This window comes from Danio rerio, chromosome 4 (genome assembly GCF_052040795.2).
Source record: "Danio rerio strain M-AB ecotype USA chromosome 4, GRCz13ab, whole genome shotgun sequence".
Classification (NCBI taxonomy): Eukaryota; Metazoa; Chordata; class Actinopteri; order Cypriniformes; family Danionidae; genus Danio; species Danio rerio.
In genome coordinates, this window is record NC_141024.2 from 39,666,042 (window position 1) to 39,681,124 (window position 15,083).

General features: G+C 53.1%; 10 non-coding genes across 10 annotated transcripts; all 10 read right to left on the reverse strand.

Annotated features, from left to right (window-relative positions):
- Positions 1-199: 199 nt before the first annotated feature.
- On the reverse strand, positions 200-363 carry LOC148680505 (U1 spliceosomal RNA). The gene has a single exon (XR_015943587.1). It is a non-coding gene; the product is annotated as a U1 spliceosomal RNA (small nuclear RNA).
- A 1,141-nt stretch (positions 364-1,504) lies between these two features.
- On the reverse strand, positions 1,505-1,668 carry LOC148680506 (U1 spliceosomal RNA). The gene has a single exon (XR_015943690.1). It is a non-coding gene; the product is annotated as a U1 spliceosomal RNA (small nuclear RNA).
- A 1,141-nt stretch (positions 1,669-2,809) lies between these two features.
- On the reverse strand, positions 2,810-2,973 carry LOC148680507 (U1 spliceosomal RNA). Its single transcript, XR_015943530.1, has one exon. It is a non-coding gene; the product is annotated as a U1 spliceosomal RNA (small nuclear RNA).
- A 1,141-nt stretch (positions 2,974-4,114) lies between these two features.
- LOC148680508 (U1 spliceosomal RNA) lies at positions 4,115-4,278 on the reverse strand. Its single transcript, XR_015943541.1, has one exon. It is a non-coding gene; the product is annotated as a U1 spliceosomal RNA (small nuclear RNA).
- A 1,141-nt stretch (positions 4,279-5,419) lies between these two features.
- On the reverse strand, positions 5,420-5,583 carry LOC148680509 (U1 spliceosomal RNA). Its single transcript, XR_015943552.1, has one exon. It is a non-coding gene; the product is annotated as a U1 spliceosomal RNA (small nuclear RNA).
- Positions 5,584-6,724: 1,141 nt separating this feature from the next.
- On the reverse strand, positions 6,725-6,888 carry LOC148680510 (U1 spliceosomal RNA). The gene has a single exon (XR_015943740.1). It is a non-coding gene; the product is annotated as a U1 spliceosomal RNA (small nuclear RNA).
- A 1,141-nt stretch (positions 6,889-8,029) lies between these two features.
- On the reverse strand, positions 8,030-8,193 carry LOC148680511 (U1 spliceosomal RNA). Its single transcript, XR_015943561.1, has one exon. It is a non-coding gene; the product is annotated as a U1 spliceosomal RNA (small nuclear RNA).
- A 3,090-nt stretch (positions 8,194-11,283) lies between these two features.
- LOC148680512 (U1 spliceosomal RNA) lies at positions 11,284-11,447 on the reverse strand. Its single transcript, XR_015943562.1, has one exon. It is a non-coding gene; the product is annotated as a U1 spliceosomal RNA (small nuclear RNA).
- Positions 11,448-12,588: 1,141 nt separating this feature from the next.
- On the reverse strand, positions 12,589-12,752 carry LOC148680513 (U1 spliceosomal RNA). The gene has a single exon (XR_015944096.1). It is a non-coding gene; the product is annotated as a U1 spliceosomal RNA (small nuclear RNA).
- A 1,141-nt stretch (positions 12,753-13,893) lies between these two features.
- On the reverse strand, positions 13,894-14,057 carry LOC148680514 (U1 spliceosomal RNA). The gene has a single exon (XR_015944075.1). It is a non-coding gene; the product is annotated as a U1 spliceosomal RNA (small nuclear RNA).
- Between the last annotated feature and the right edge of the window lie 1,026 nt (positions 14,058-15,083).

The window sequence follows — 15,083 nt, forward strand, 5'->3', positions numbered from 1 at the left end:
AACCGCTTTGAGGGGGGACCTTTCGAGTAGTTTTCGGCGTCTGAACAGACTCTTCTAGCGACGGGTGGGCAGGCCTTCCACAGGCGCGCGCAGCTCTACTGGAGCAAAAGAGGCTTGGCAAAGGACGAGGAAGAGAGGGGAGCGACGCTCCAGCCGGGTCCGACGCTACCGCCTGAACTCTGTCTTGAACCACTGTGCTCAGGGGAGAGCGCGAACGCAGTCCCCCACTACCAGAAATTATGCAGTCGAGATTCCCACATTTGGGGAATTCGCAGGGGTCAGCGTGGCCGGAGTGCAATGGCCAAGCCTCGCCCTGGGTGAACCACCTTCTTGATCATGGTATCTCCCCTGCCAGGTAAGTATGAGTTGCCGGGCGGCGCAAATGGCAGCCGCCGTTTTCTATCGGCCGTACTGCAGGGCGGTGATGCCCAGCCACCGAGCATGGGGAATGGGCCAGCAACCCCTGTCTCCTGACGGCGCTGTACTTGCAGCAGACGTGCCTGTGCTTGCAAACCACTCGCTAGTAACTGTGGCAACGCATGAAGGGTTTGAGCTTCCTCCAGATGCTTGCTTCGTGTTTTGTCATCAGTTGGGGCTGCCAACACATGGATTCCACTGGACGCACTCGATCTGGGGATAACAGACCCTCTATGGGGGGAGGGGATCCTCCTGTTCTTTCTTTCTTTTCCTCCATCTGTTTTCTTTCTCTACAGATGCCGTTTTTCTCTGCTGAGTTTCTGATTTGGTCTATTTGGACATGTCGACCTCCGGCTTTGCTGCGGTTCGAACCGCCTTTGCCTAGAGCTCCGTGCTTTGCACTCTCGCCTTGTATATTTCCTGTCCTGTTTTCTTACGTCAGCCTATCAGCACAGTGCTCAAACGACATAGCTTGAAGAACACGACGGGATCTACAAACGTTCCGCAAAAGAACTTCACTGACGAAAGCGGAAGCGCTAACGGAACAACCTCCCGCTGCAGGCACCTTACATTCCTGAGACGGGACACCACCGACGGCTGGCTGCGAAATTGCCTCTGGTTCAGATTGGTTTAGAACCGTCCCTCTGCCCGAAACGCCACAGACGTCTGTGAAAGATTGCAGCTCTTGAAACAAAGTTACCTCTGATCCGAGCAGAAGCGTTCGCTTACTTAATGGCAGATAAAATGATGACCTTTCACACGGTCTGCATTCGTTCCGTCAGTAACAGCGGCAGGCCGGCAAATAAAATCCTGACGTTCCACAGGGCACACTCGCTTGGCGGACAAAAGCCACCGGGGGCTCTCTTTGCGTGTTCCTTCACCTGGTCAAACCGCTTTGAGGGGGGACCTTTCGAGTAGTTTTCGGCGTCTGAACAGACTCTTCTAGCGACGGGTGGGCAGGCCTTCCACAGGCGCGCGCAGCTCTACTGGAGCAAAAGAGGCTTGGCAAAGGACGAGGAAGAGAGGGGAGCGACGCTCCAGCCGGGTCCGACGCTACCGCCGGAACTCTGTCTTGAACCACTGTGCTCAGGGGAGAGCGCGAACGCAGTCCCCCACTACCAGAAATTATGCAGTCGAGATTCCCACATTTGGGGAATTCGCAGGGGTCAGCGTGGCCGGAGTGCAATGGCCAAGCCTCGCCCTGGGTGAACCACCTTCTTGATCATGGTATCTCCCCTGCCAGGTAAGTATGAGTTGCCGGGCGGCGCAAATGGCAGCCGCCGTTTTCTATCGGCCGTACTGCAGGGCGGTGATGCCCAGCCACCGAGCATGGGGAATGGGCCAGCAACCCCTGTCTCCTGACGGCGCTGTACTTGCAGCAGACGTGCCTGTGCTTGCAAACCACTCGCTAGTAACTGTGGCAACGCATGAAGGGTTTGAGCTTCCTCCAGATGCTTGCTTCGTGTTTTGTCATCAGTTGGGGCTGCCAACACATGGATTCCACTGGACGCACTCGATCTGGGGATAACAGACCCTCTATGGGGGGAGGGGATCCTCCTGTTCTTTCTTTCTTTTCCTCCATCTGTTTTCTTTCTCTACAGATGCCGTTTTTCTCTGCTGAGTTTCTGATTTGGTCTATTTGGACATGTCGACCTCCGGCTTTGCTGCGGTTCGGACCGCCTTTGCCTAGAGCTCCGTGCTTTGCACTCTCGCCTTGTATATTTCCTGTCCTGTTTTCTTACGTCAGCCTATCAGCACAGTGCTCAAACGACATAGCTTGAAGAACACGACGGGATCTACAAACGTTCCGCAAAAGAACTTCACTGACGAAAGCGGAAGCGCTAACGGAACAACCTCCCGCTGCAGGCACCTTACATTCCTGAGACGGGACACCACCGACGGCTGGCTGCGAAATTGCCTCTGGTTCAGATTGGTTTAGAACCGTCCCTCTGCCCGAAACGCCACAGACGTCTGCGAAAGATTGCAGCTCTTGAAACAAAGTTACCTCTGATCCGAGCAGAAGCGTTCGCTTACTTAATGGCAGATAAAATGATGACCTTTCACACGGTCTGCATTCGTTCCGTCAGTAACAGCGGCAGGCCGGCAAATAAAATCCTGACGTTCCACAGGGCACACTCGCTTGGCGGACAAAAGCCACCGGGGGCTCTCTTTGCGTGTTCCTTCACCTGGTCAAACCGCTTTGAGGGGGGACCTTTCGAGTAGTTTTCGGCGTCTGAACAGACTCTTCTAGCGACGGGTGGGCAGGCCTTCCACAGGCGCGCGCAGCTCTACTGGAGCAAAAGAGGCTTGGCAAAGGACGAGGAAGAGAGGGGAGCGACGCTCCAGCCGGGTCCGACGCTACCGCCTGAACTCTGTCTTGAACCACTGTGCTCAGGGGAGAGCGCGAACGCAGTCCCCCACTACCAGAAATTATGCAGTCGAGACTCCCACATTTGGGGAATTCGCAGGGGTCAGCGTGGCCGGAGTGCAATGGCCAAGCCTCGCCCTGGGTGAACCACCTTCTTGATCATGGTATCTCCCCTGCCAGGTAAGTATGAGTTGCCGGGCGGCGCAAATGGCAGCCGCCGTTTTCTATCGGCCGTACTGCAGGGCGGTGATGCCCAGCCACCGAGCATGGGGAATGGGCCAGCAACCCCTGTCTCCTGACGGCGCTGTACTTGCAGCAGACGTGCCTGTGCTTGCAAACCACTCGCTAGTAACTGTGGCAACGCATGAAGGGTTTGAGCTTCCTCCAGATGCTTGCTTCGTGTTTTGTCATCAGTTGGGGCTGTCAACACATGGATTCCACTGGACGCACTCGATCTGGGGATAACAGACCCTCTATGGGGGGAGGGGATCCTCCTGTTCTTTCTTTCTTTTCCTCCATCTGTTTTCTTTCTCTACAGATGCCGTTTTTCTCTGCTGAGTTTCTGATTTGGTCTATTTGGACATGTCGACCTCCGGCTTTGCTGCGGTTCGGACCGCCTTTGCCTAGAGCTCCGTGCTTTGCACTCTCGCCTTGTATATTTCCTGTCCTGTTTTCTTACGTCAGCCTATCAGCACAGTGCTCAAACGACATAGCTTGAAGAACACGACGGGATCTACAAACGTTCCGCAAAAGAACTTCACTGACGAAAGCGGAAGCGCTAACGGAACAACCTCCCGCTGCAGGCACCTTACATTCCTGAGACGGGACACCACCGACGGCTGGCTGCGAAATTGCCTCTGGTTCAGATTGGTTTAGAACCGTCCCTCTGCCCGAAACGCCACAGACGTCTGCGAAAGATTGCAGCTCTTGAAACAAAGTTACCTCTGATCCGAGCAGAAGCGTTCGCTTACTTAATGGCAGATAAAATGATGACCTTTCACACGGTCTGCATTCGTTCCGTCAGTAACAGCGGCAGGCCGGCAAATAAAATCCTGACGTTCCACAGGGCACACTCGCTTGGCGGACAAAAGCCACCGGGGGCTCTCTTTGCGTGTTCCTTCACCTGGTCAAACCGCTTTGAGGGGGGACCTTTCGAGTAGTTTTCGGCGTCTGAACAGACTCTTCTAGCGACGGGTGGGCAGGCCTTCCACAGGCGCGCGCAGCTCTACTGGAGCAAAAGAGGCTTGGCAAAGGACGAGGAAGAGAGGGGAGCGACGCTCCAGCCGGGTCCGACGCTACCGCCGGAACTCTGTCTTGAACCACTGTGCTCAGGGGAGAGCGCGAACGCAGTCCCCCACTACCAGAAATTATGCAGTCGAGACTCCCACATTTGGGGAATTCGCAGGGGTCAGCGTGGCCGGAGTGCAATGGCCAAGCCTCGCCCTGGGTGAACCACCTTCTTGATCATGGTATCTCCCCTGCCAGGTAAGTATGAGTTGCCGGGCGGCGCAAATGGCAGCCGCCGTTTTCTATCGGCCGTACTGCAGGGCGGTGATGCCCAGCCACCGAGCATGGGGAATGGGCCAGCAACCCCTGTCTCCTGACGGCGCTGTACTTGCAGCAGACGTGCCTGTGCTTGCAAACCACTCGCTAGTAACTGTGGCAACGCATGAAGGGTTTGAGCTTCCTCCAGATGCTTGCTTCGTGTTTTGTCATCAGTTGGGGCTGCCAACACATGGATTCCACTGGACGCACTCGATCTGGGGATAACAGACCCTCTATGGGGGGAGGGGATCCTCCTGTTCTTTCTTTCTTTTCCTCCATCTGTTTTCTTTCTCTACAGATGCCGTTTTTCTCTGCTGAGTTTCTGATTTGGTCTATTTGGACATGTCGACCTCCGGCTTTGCTGCGGTTCGGACCGCCTTTGCCTAGAGCTCCGTGCTTTGCACTCTCGCCTTGTATATTTCCTGTCCTGTTTTCTTACGTCAGCCTATCAGCACAGTGCTCAAACGACATAGCTTGAAGAACACGACGGGATCTACAAACGTTCCGCAAAAGAACTTCACTGACGAAAGCGGAAGCGCTAACGGAACAACCTCCCGCTGCAGGCACCTTACATTCCTGAGACGGGACACCACCGACGGCTGGCTGCGAAATTGCCTCTGGTTCAGATTGGTTTAGAACCGTCCCTCTGCCCGAAACGCCACAGACGTCTGCGAAAGATTGCAGCTCTTGAAACAAAGTTACCTCTGATCCGAGCAGAAGCGTTCGCTTACTTAATGGCAGATAAAATGATGACCTTTCACACGGTCTGCATTCGTTCCGTCAGTAACAGCGGCAGGCCGGCAAATAAAATCCTGACGTTCCACAGGGCACACTCGCTTGGCGGACAAAAGCCACCGGGGGCTCTCTTTGCGTGTTCCTTCACCTGGTCAAACCGCTTTGAGGGGGGACCTTTCGAGTAGTTTTCGGCGTCTGAACAGACTCTTCTAGCGACGGGTGGGCAGGCCTTCCACAGGCGCGCGCAGCTCTACTGGAGCAAAAGAGGCTTGGCAAAGGACGAGGAAGAGAGGGGAGCGACGCTCCAGCCGGGTCCGACGCTACCGCCGGAACTCTGTCTTGAACCACTGTGCTCAGGGGAGAGCGCGAACGCAGTCCCCCACTACCAGAAATTATGCAGTCGAGACTCCCACATTTGGGGAATTCGCAGGGGTCAGCGTGGCCGGAGTGCAATGGCCAAGCCTCGCCCTGGGTGAACCACCTTCTTGATCATGGTATCTCCCCTGCCAGGTAAGTATGAGTTGCCGGGCGGCGCAAATGGCAGCCGCCGTTTTCTATCGGCCGTACTGCAGGGCGGTGATGCCCAGCCACCGAGCATGGGGAATGGGCCAGCAACCCCTGTCTCCTGACGGCGCTGTACTTGCAGCAGACGTGCCTGTGCTTGCAAACCACTCGCTAGTAACTGTGGCAACGCATGAAGGGTTTGAGCTTCCTCCAGATGCTTGCTTCGTGTTTTGTCATCAGTTGGGGCTGCCAACACATGGATTCCACTGGACGCACTCGATCTGGGGATAACAGACCCTCTATGGGGGGAGGGGATCCTCCTGTTCTTTCTTTCTTTTCCTCCATCTGTTTTCTTTCTCTACAGATGCCGTTTTTCTCTGCTGAGTTTCTGATTTGGTCTATTTGGACATGTCGACCTCCGGCTTTGCTGCGGTTCGGACCGCCTTTGCCTAGAGCTCCGTGCTTTGCACTCTCGCCTTGTATATTTCCTGTCCTGTTTTCTTACGTCAGCCTATCAGCACAGTGCTCAAACGACATAGCTTGAAGAACACGACGGGATCTACAAACGTTCCGCAAAAGAACTTCACTGACGAAAGCGGAAGCGCTAACGGAACAACCTCCCGCTGCAGGCACCTTACATTCCTGAGACGGGACACCACCGACGGCTGGCTGCGAAATTGCCTCTGGTTCAGATTGGTTTAGAACCGTCCCTCTGCCCGAAACGCCACAGACGTCTGCGAAAGATTGCAGCTCTTGAAACAAAGTTACCTCTGATCCGAGCAGAAGCGTTCGCTTACTTAATGGCAGATAAAATGATGACCTTTCACACGGTCTGCATTCGTTCCGTCAGTAACAGCGGCAGGCCGGCAAATAAAATCCTGACGTTCCACAGGGCACACTCGCTTGGCGGACAAAAGCCACCGGGGGCTCTCTTTGCGTGTTCCTTCACCTGGTCAAACCGCTTTGAGGGGGGACCTTTCGAGTAGTTTTCGGCGTCTGAACAGACTCTTCTAGCGACGGGTGGGCAGGCCTTCCACAGGCGCGCGCAGCTCTACTGGAGCAAAAGAGGCTTGGCAAAGGACGAGGAAGAGAGGGGAGCGACGCTCCAGCCGGGTCCGACGCTACCGCCGGAACTCTGTCTTGAACCACTGTGCTCAGGGGAGAGCGCGAACGCAGTCCCCCACTACCAGAAATTATGCAGTCGAGATTCCCACATTTGGGGAATTCGCAGGGGTCAGCGTGGCCGGAGTGCAATGGCCAAGCCTCGCCCTGGGTGAACCACCTTCTTGATCATGGTATCTCCCCTGCCAGGTAAGTATGAGTTGCCGGGCGGCGCAAATGGCAGCCGCCGTTTTCTATCGGCCGTACTGCAGGGCGGTGATGCCCAGCCACCGAGCATGGGGAATGGGCCAGCAACCCCTGTCTCCTGACGGCGCTGTACTTGCAGCAGACGTGCCTGTGCTTGCAAACCACTCGCTAGTAACTGTGGCAACGCATGAAGGGTTTGAGCTTCCTCCAGATGCTTGCTTCGTGTTTTGTCATCAGTTGGGGCTGCCAACACATGGATTCCACTGGACGCACTCGATCTGGGGATAACAGACCCTCTATGGGGGGAGGGGATCCTCCTGTTCTTTCTTTCTTTTCCTCCATCTGTTTTCTTTCTCTACAGATGCCGTTTTTCTCTGCTGAGTTTCTGATTTGGTCTATTTGGACATGTCGACCTCCGGCTTTGCTGCGGTTCGGACCGCCTTTGCCTAGAGCTCCGTGCTTTGCACTCTCGCCTTGTATATTTCCTGTCCTGTTTTCTTACGTCAGCCTATCAGCACAGTGCTCAAACGACATAGCTTGAAGAACACGACGGGATCTACAAACGTTCCGCAAAAGAACTTCACTGACGAAAGCGGAAGCGCTAACGGAACAACCTCCCGCTGCAGGCACCTTACATTCCTGAGACGGGACACCACCGACGGCTGGCTGCGAAATTGCCTCTGGTTCAGATTGGTTTAGAACCGTCCCTCTGCCCGAAACGCCACAGACGTCTGCGAAAGATTGCAGCTCTTGAAACAAAGTTACCTCTGATCCGAGCAGAAGCGTTCGCTTACTTAATGGCAGATAAAATGATGACCTTTCACACGGTCTGCATTCGTTCCGTCAGTAACAGCGGCAGGCCGGCAAATAAAATCCTGACGTTCCACAGGGCACACTCGCTTGGCGGACAAAAGCCACCGGGGGCTCTCTTTGCGTGTTCCTTCACCTGGTCAAACCGCTTTGAGGGGGGACCTTTCGAGTAGTTTTCGGCGTCTGAACAGACTCTTCTAGCGACGGGTGGGCAGGCCTTCCACAGGCGCGCGCAGCTCTACTGGAGCAAAAGAGGCTTGGCAAAGGACGAGGAAGAGAGGGGAGCGACGCTCCAGCCGGGTCCGACGCTACCGCCGGAACTCTGTCTTGAACCACTGTGCTCAGGGGAGAGCGCGAACGCAGTCCCCCACTACCAGAAATTATGCAGTCGAGACTCCCACATTTGGGGAATTCGCAGGGGTCAGCGTGGCCGGAGTGCAATGGCCAAGCCTCGCCCTGGGTGAACCACCTTCTTGATCATGGTATCTCCCCTGCCAGGTAAGTATGAGTTGCCGGGCGGCGCAAATGGCAGCCGCCGTTTTCTATCGGCCGTACTGCAGGGCGGTGATGCCCAGCCACCGAGCATGGGGAATGGGCCAGCAACCCCTGTCTCCTGACGGCGCTGTACTTGCAGCAGACGTGCCTGTGCTTGCAAACCACTCGCTAGTAACTGTGGCAACGCATGAAGGGTTTGAGCTTCCTCCAGATGCTTGCTTCGTGTTTTGTCATCAGTTGGGGCTGCCAACACATGGATTCCACTGGACGCACTCGATCTGGGGATAACAGACCCTCTATGGGGGGAGGGGATCCTCCTGTTCTTTCTTTCTTTTCCTCCATCTGTTTTCTTTCTCTACAGATGCCGTTTTTCTCTGCTGAGTTTCTGATTTGGTCTATTTGGACCAAGTGTGCCGCAAGCCTGCGTTTGAGTGAAGGTCTCGGCCGTTAGATCGCCCCCTGGGGGCTGGCTGCAGTACAAGTCATAAAGCCCGCCTCCTCCGTGTTAATGAAGGAGACTTGAGCCCAAATAAAAAAATTAATTACACTTGCAATAAAATGTCCCGAAAGATGGTTCTGGTCGATTAAGGCACTGATTATTGTGCTGAAATAGGTGCAGATCCTCATTTTTGTAAACAGTTTGTTTTTAGCAGTAATTTAATGCTGGGCGTGTCATCGTGATTGACAGCTGTGATTGACAGTTTCTCAAAGCGCGGCGTCTGAGCTTCGGCAGAAGACTGAAGTGTTATTACTCGATTTCTGTGATATTTTACTATGACAAAATGAGTTCAGCAGTAAACTACAGTTTCTGACATACATGATCTGGTGGAACACTGTTTATTCGCTAAGGTCAGAGCTTTTTTCGGGCTTTATTAGTTTGCTAATACACGCCTAGCCACCCAGATAGCAAAATACACTGGGGCCAGTTCTTGCCTGCCGGAGACTTACCCCTCAGACTGACTACCTCTGCTGGACCTACTCCGGATGCCTGGACTTACTGCCCGATTCCAGCCTGAGTCAATTGAGCCAGATGCGGGGGCCGAGCGAGCAGGCGCTGCCGCATGCGAGCCGGAATCAGCCCGCGACGCCGCGACTAGGTTATGCGCTGATTGCACAAGTATTAAATAATAATAATAATAAATACGAAAATGACTATAAAACTGCACAATAAAATAAACCCATTTAAGTATGGGGTATACAGGAGATCGTTAGAAGTAATTCTCTTTGTGTTTAAATAATAATCTCCACGTTGATCTCCTGTAAGGTTATTTGAACTTAATTGCTTTATAGGACGTCTCTGCATTTTAAGTTTTGGCATGTTATTAAGTAATCTACTGAATTTGCTGTTATAAATCATTATAACGTTCTTGAAATCGAATCTTATATAACCTAATAGAGCTGTAAATGTTAGATATTATTTATTTACATCATTTACTGTTGGCGTTTTATTTGAACACTCCAGCTAACATTAAAAAGAATGTAAATTCCTCGTTGCCAGATATAATGAAGGCATCGAATAAACCAAATGAAAACGGAGGCAAAAAAATTTAATAAATAAACAATTCAAGCGAAAATGAATAAACAATATACTAGTGATGTTACAGCAGATAGACGTTGTATTAATAGTGCAAAGTTTTTTTGCACAAATTTACAAATTGCAGGGTTGGGATGTGTAAATATCCTGTTGATATTTAGTAATCTTGCTGTATTTATCTTCTAAACGCACGATTGTTCCCGCATGGTAAATCGTTATGGTGTGTAGGCTATATTTTGGGTTCTGTTGATGGCTAATTAAAAATAAAAACCTTTCTAAAAATGTATGTGTTGTTTATATGTTATTGTTCATATTTTACAAGTGTTATTTCTACCCCTATGAAGATAACAAATACCAACAACAAATATAACAATAAGAGAATATATTATTTGTGCTCATATTCAGGCTAGAGTGTATAAAAGATCGTTTAATTCTGCAGTCCACCATGTATTGCTTTTATTAAAGTTTAACAGCTTACATCACACCGTTTTTAAACCGTATATTATTGTGTTTTTTTAATGTAAGTGCTTCTATTTACATCAGTGAGCGTTTGTTATAGTGCAGACACCGGCAGTCGAGTGAGAAGTTCGGGGGGCGTGGTTGATTTTACATAAAGCGTTTGGTTGGAAGCTCGACTCCGCTCATTATCGCGGCTCCTCCTCTGGCTCCATCAGACAATCCTTCTGCGCATGTCTGGCTCCAATTTCAGCAGTCTTTTGCGACAGTTTGTGCCCGTCAAGCAGGCGTTTTGCCCTCAAGGCGTTCAATGGCAAAAGGGGCTGTCGCGTCGTCCATATTTTTTACAGTCATTGATTTGGACATGTCGACCTCCGGCTTTGCTGCGGTTCGGACCGCCTTTGCCTAGAGCTCCGTGCTTTGCACTCTCGCCTTGTATATTTCCTGTCCTGTTTTCTTACGTCAGCCTATCAGCACAGTGCTCAAACGACATAGCTTGAAGAACACGACGGGATCTACAAACGTTCCGCAAAAGAACTTCACTGACGAAAGCGGAAGCGCTAACGGAACAACCTCCCGCTGCAGGCACCTTACATTCCTGAGACGGGACACCACCGACGGCTGGCTGCGAAATTGCCTCTGGTTCAGATTGGTTTAGAACCGTCCCTCTGCCCGAAACGCCACAGACGTCTGCGAAAGATTGCAGCTCTTGAAACAAAGTTACCTCTGATCCGAGCAGAAGCGTTCGCTTACTTAATGGCAGATAAAATGATGACCTTTCACACGGTCTGCATTCGTTCCGTCAGTGACAGCGGCAGGCCGGCAAATAAAATCCTGACGTTCCACAGGGCACACTCGCTTGGCGGACAAAAGCCACCGGGGGCTCTCTTTGCGTGTTCCTTCACCTGGTCAAACCGCTTTGAGGGGGGACCTTTCGAGTAGTTTTCGGCGTCTGAACAGACTCTTCTAGCGACGGGTGGGCAGGCCTTCCACAGGCGCGCGCAGCTCTACTGGAGCAAAAGAGGCTTGGCAAAGGACGAGGAAGAGAGGGGAGCGACGCTCCAGCCGGGTCCGACGCTACCGCCTGAACTCTGTCTTGAACCACTGTGCTCAGGGGAGAGCGCGAACGCAGTCCCCCACTACCAGAAATTATGCAGTCGAGACTCCCACATTTGGGGAATTCGCAGGGGTCAGCGTGGCCGGAGTGCAATGGCCAAGCCTCGCCCTGGGTGAACCACCTTCTTGATCATGGTATCTCCCCTGCCAGGTAAGTATGAGTTGCCGGGCGGCGCAAATGGCAGCCGCCGTTTTCTATCGGCCGTACTGCAGGGCGGTGATGCCCAGCCACCGAGCATGGGGAATGGGCCAGCAACCCCTGTCTCCTGACGGCGCTGTACTTGCAGCAGACGTGCCTGTGCTTGCAAACCACTCGCTAGTAACTGTGGCAACGCATGAAGGGTTTGAGCTTCCTCCAGATGCTTGCTTCGTGTTTTGTCATCAGTTGGGGCTGCCAACACATGGATTCCACTGGACGCACTCGATCTGGGGATAACAGACCCTCTATGGGGGGAGGGGATCCTCCTGTTCTTTCTTTCTTTTCCTCCATCTGTTTTCTTTCTCTACAGATGCCGTTTTTCTCTGCTGAGTTTCTGATTTGGTCTATTTGGACATGTCGACCTCCGGCTTTGCTGCGGTTCGGACCGCCTTTGCCTAGAGCTCCGTGCTTTGCACTCTCGCCTTGTATATTTCCTGTCCTGTTTTCTTACGTCAGCCTATCAGCACAGTGCTCAAACGACATAGCTTGAAGAACACGACGGGATCTACAAACGTTCCGCAAAAGAACTTCACTGACGAAAGCGGAAGCGCTAACGGAACAACCTCCCGCTGCAGGCACCTTACATTCCTGAGACGGGACACCACCGACGGCTGGCTGCGAAATTGCCTCTGGTTCAGATTGGTTTAGAACCGTCCCTCTGCCCGAAACGCCACAGACGTCTGCGAAAGATTGCAGCTCTTGAAACAAAGTTACCTCTGATCCGAGCAGAAGCGTTCGCTTACTTAATGGCAGATAAAATGATGACCTTTCACACGGTCTGCATTCGTTCCGTCAGTAACAGCGGCAGGCCGGCAAATAAAATCCTGACGTTCCACAGGGCACACTCGCTTGGCGGACAAAAGCCACCGGGGGCTCTCTTTGCGTGTTCCTTCACCTGGTCAAACCGCTTTGAGGGGGGACCTTTCGAGTAGTTTTCGGCGTCTGAACAGACTCTTCTAGCGACGGGTGGGCAGGCCTTCCACAGGCGCGCGCAGCTCTACTGGAGCAAAAGAGGCTTGGCAAAGGACGAGGAAGAGAGGGGAGCGACGCTCCAGCCGGGTCCGACGCTACCGCCGGAACTCTGTCTTGAACCACTGTGCTCAGGGGAGAGCGCGAACGCAGTCCCCCACTACCAGAAATTATGCAGTCGAGACTCCCACATTTGGGGAATTCGCAGGGGTCAGCGTGGCCGGAGTGTAATGGCCAAGCCTCGCCCTGGGTGAACCACCTTCTTGATCATGGTATCTCCCCTGCCAGGTAAGTATGAGTTGCCGGGCGGCGCAAATGGCAGCCGCCGTTTTCTATCGGCCGTACTGCAGGGCGGTGATGCCCAGCCACCGAGCATGGGGAATGGGCCAGCAACCCCTGTCTCCTGACGGCGCTGTACTTGCAGCAGACGTGCCTGTGCTTGCAAACCACTCGCTAGTAACTGTGGCAACGCATGAAGGGTTTGAGCTTCCTCCAGATGCTTGCTTCGTGTTTTGTCATCAGTTGGGGCTGCCAACACATGGATTCCACTGGACGCACTCGATCTGGGGATAACAGACCCTCTATGGGGGGAGGGGATCCTCCTGTTCTTTCTTTCTTTTCCTCCATCTGTTTTCTTTCTCTACAGATGCCGTTTTTCTCTGCTGAGTTTCTGATTTGGTCTATTTGGACATGTCGACCTCCGGCTTTGCTGCGGTTCGGACCGCCTTTGCCTAGAGCTCCGTGCTTTGCACTCTCGCCTTGTATATTTCCTGTCCTGTTTTCTTACGTCAGCCTATCAGCACAGTGCTCAAACGACATAGCTTGAAGAACACGACGGGATCTACAAACGTTCCGCAAAAGAACTTCACTGACGAAAGCGGAAGCGCTAACGGAACAACCTCCCGCTGCAGGCACCTTACATTCCTGAGACGGGACACCACCGACGGCTGGCTGCGAAATTGCCTCTGGTTCAGATTGGTTTAGAACCGTCCCTCTGCCCGAAACGCCACAGACGTCTGCGAAAGATTGCAGCTCTTGAAACAAAGTTACCTCTGATCCGAGCAGAAGCGTTCGCTTACTTAATGGCAGATAAAATGATGACCTTTCACACGGTCTGCATTCGTTCCGTCAGTAACAGCGGCAGGCCGGCAAATAAAATCCTGACGTTCCACAGGGCACACTCGCTTGGCGGACAAAAGTCACCGGGGGCTCTCTTTGCGTGTTCCTTCACCTGGTCAAACCGCTTTGAGGGGGGACCTTTCGAGTAGTTTTCGGCGTCTGAACAGACTCTTCTAGCGACGGGTGGGCAGGCCTTCCACAGGCGCGCGCAGCTCTACTGGAGCAAAAGAGGCTTGGCAAAGGACGAGGAAGAGAGGGGAGCGACGCTCCAGCCGGGTCCGACGCTACCGCCGGAACTCTGTCTTGAACCACTGTGCTCAGGGGAGAGCGCGAACGCAGTACCCCACTACCAGAAATTATGCAGTCGAGACTCCCACATTTGGGGAATTCGCAGGGGTCAGCGTGGCCGGAGTGCAATGGCCAAGCCTCGCCCTGGGTGAACCACCTTCTTGATCATGGTATCTCCCCTGCCAGGTAAGTATGAGTTGCCGGGCGGCGCAAATGGCAGCCGCCGTTTTCTATCGGCCGTACTGCAGGGCGGTGATGCCCAGCCACCGAGCATGGGGAATGGGCCAGCAACCCCTGTCTCCTGACGGCGCTGTACTTGCAGCAGACGTGCCTGTGCTTGCAAACCACTCGCTAGTAACTGTGGCAACGCATGAAGGGTTTGAGCTTCCTCCAGATGCTTGCTTCGTGTTTTGTCATCAGTTGGGGCTGCCAACACATGGATTCCACTGGACGCACTCGATCTGGGGATAACAGACCCTCTATGGGGGGAGGGGATCCTCCTGTTCTTTCTTTCTTTTCCTCCATCTGTTTTCTTTCTCTACAGATGCCGTTTTTCTCTGCTGAGTTTCTGATTTGGTCTATTTGGACATGTCGACCTCCGGCTTTGCTGCGGTTCGGACCGCCTTTGCCTAGAGCTCCGTGCTTTGCACTCTCGCCTTGTATATTTCCTGTCCTGTTTTCTTACGTCAGCCTATCAGCACAGTGCTCAAACGACATAGCTTGAAGAACACGACGGGATCTACAAACGTTCCGCAAAAGAACTTCACTGACGAAAGCGGAAGCGCTAACGGAACAACCTCCCGCTGCAGGCACCTTACATTCCTGAGACGGGACACCACCGACGGCTGGCTGCGAAATTGCCTCTGGTTCAGATTGGTTTAGAACCGTCCCTCTGCCCGAAACGCCACAGACGTCTGCGAAAGATTGCAGCTCTTGAAACAAAGTTACCTCTGATCCGAGCAGAAGCGTTCGCTTACTTAATGGCAGATAAAATGATGACCTTTCACACGGTCTGCATTCGTTCCGTCAGTAACAGCGGCAGGCCGGCAAATAAAATCCTGACGTTCCACAGGGCACACTCGCTTGGCGGACAAAAGCCACCGGGGGCTCTCTTTGCGTGTTCCTTCACTTGGTCAAACCGCTTTGAGGGGGGACCTTTCGAGTAGTTTTCGGCGTCTGAACAGACTCTTCTAGCGACGGGTGGGCAGGCCTTCCACAGG